Below are 2,016 nucleotides of genomic sequence, written 5' to 3'. Positions count from 1 at the left end.
AAGGATATGCAATAGACACAGCTTTCATGACTTAGCACCCTGTCAATCATGCTGTCCATGCTCTGTCCATACCTCCCAGTAAGCGATACCCCAGAACTGGCACATTTTAGACCCCCACACATTGTGCCCTCAGCACTCATTCCAATTTTCTTTCACTGGCATGAGCCTGTTCATTCTTGAGTATATTATCACTTTAATAAACTTTGCTGGTTTTTCTTATCATCACAAGTCATGTTCCATTCTTTGTGCATACACTAGAACCTAGGAACCTGCCAAGACCCCACCATCCATGGTAACAATACAGCACGCATCTTCTAACCATAGTCTAAAAGCCCCTCCTCCTCCATATTGTGGTGTTTATAATTAACTTTGAGCATGAATTTCTCAGGGATACAAATATTCAATGTATAGCAACAGCCTTCACTATGTAAAGAAAGAAAACTCCTTAAATTCACAAGACAATGAAGGGGGCAGATCATTATTTCTGTCTGCTTTATGAAGATGAGGGGTGAGGCAGCAAGGAAGTAGACATAAGACAACTGGTGTTATAGGCTGCATTGTGTCCCCCTTCTCATTCAGACACTGAAGTCCTCACCCTTTCTGAGTACCTCAGAATGCTACTGTATTGGAGGCACTGTTCTTAAAGAGATACCTGAGGCAAAATGACCAATGTCCTTAAAAGAAGAGATTAGGACACAAATAGATGGAGTAAAGACCATGTGAAACAAGAAAGAAGATAGCCATCTACAAGCCAGGAGCAAGGCTTTACAAGAAATAGATTCTATCAACTCCTTGATCTTTGCCTTCTAGCCTCTAAAATCATGAGAAAATCACCACACTGTGGCTCTGGGCAAGGCTATTCTGGCTCTAGATGAGTCCACTGGAAGCATTGCCAAGCAGCTGCAGTCTATTGGCACCAAGAACACTGAAGAGAACCGCCGCTTCTACCACCAGCTGCTGTTGACTGCTGATGACCGTGTGAATCCCTGCATCGGGAGTGTCATCCTTTTCCATGAGATGCTCTACCAGAAGGCAGATGATGGGCATCCTTTCCTCCAAGTCAAACCCAAGGGTGGTGTTGTGGGCATCAAGGTAGACAAAGGTGTGGTGCCCTGGTGGGAATAAACAGGGAGACCACCACTCAAGGACTGGATGGGCTTTCTGAGCACTGTGCCCAGTACAAGAAGGATGGAACTGACTTTGCCAAGTGGTGCTGTGTGCTGAAGACTGGAGAACACACCCCCTCAGCCCTTGCCATCATGGAAAATGCCAATGTCCTGGCTTGCTCTGCCAGCATCTGCCAGCAGAATGGCATTGTGCCCATTGTGAAGCCTAAGATTCTCCCTGATGGGAACCATGACTTGAAGTGCTGTAAGTATATAACTGAGAAGGTGCTTGCTGCCTTCTACAAGGCTCTGAGTAAACACCACATCTATCTAGAAGGCACCTTGCTGAAGCCAGACGTGGCCACCCCAGACATTGCCTACACCCAGAAGTATTCCCATGAGGAGATTGCCATGGCAACTGTCACAGTGCTGTGCCACAAGTGCCCCCCACCGTCACTGGGACTACTTTCCTGTCTGGAGGATAGAGTGAGGAGGAGGCATCCATCCACTTCAGTGCCATCAACAAGTGTCCCCTCCTGAAGCCATGGACCCTGATCTTCTCCTATTGTTGGGCCCTGCAGGCTTCTGCACTGAAAGCCTGGGGCAGGAAGAAGGAGAACCTGCATGCCACCCAGGAGGAATTTATCAAGTGAAATCTGGCCAACAGCTTCGCTTGTCAAGGAAAGTACACTCCAAGTGGCCAGGCTGGGGCCACAGCTGGTGAGTCCCTCTTGATCTCTAACCATGCCTACTAGGCTGAGATGTTCTGAGGCTGCCCCATAATACTCCAGGCCTGTGCACCACCAACACTCTTGAAAAGGGAGCTCCACAGGGCTCTAAGCTTTCTCATCACTCTTGCCTCCCTCATGACTTCAGTGTATGGTGTTTTCTGTGTACACTAACTCCAGCA

General features: G+C 47.8%; 1 pseudogene; it reads left to right on the top strand.

The window, feature by feature from the left end:
- The first annotated feature begins 826 nt into the window (after positions 1–826).
- LOC101573592 lies at positions 827–1,861 on the top strand (annotated as a pseudogene).
- Positions 1,862–2,016: the final 155 nt, after the last annotated feature.

Source organism: Octodon degus, unplaced genomic scaffold, assembly GCF_000260255.1.
Source record: "Octodon degus isolate 3935 unplaced genomic scaffold, OctDeg1.0 scaffold00276, whole genome shotgun sequence".
NCBI lineage: Eukaryota > Metazoa > Chordata > Mammalia > Rodentia > Octodontidae > Octodon > Octodon degus.
This window is presented reverse-complemented; position numbering and strand designations above follow the sequence as displayed.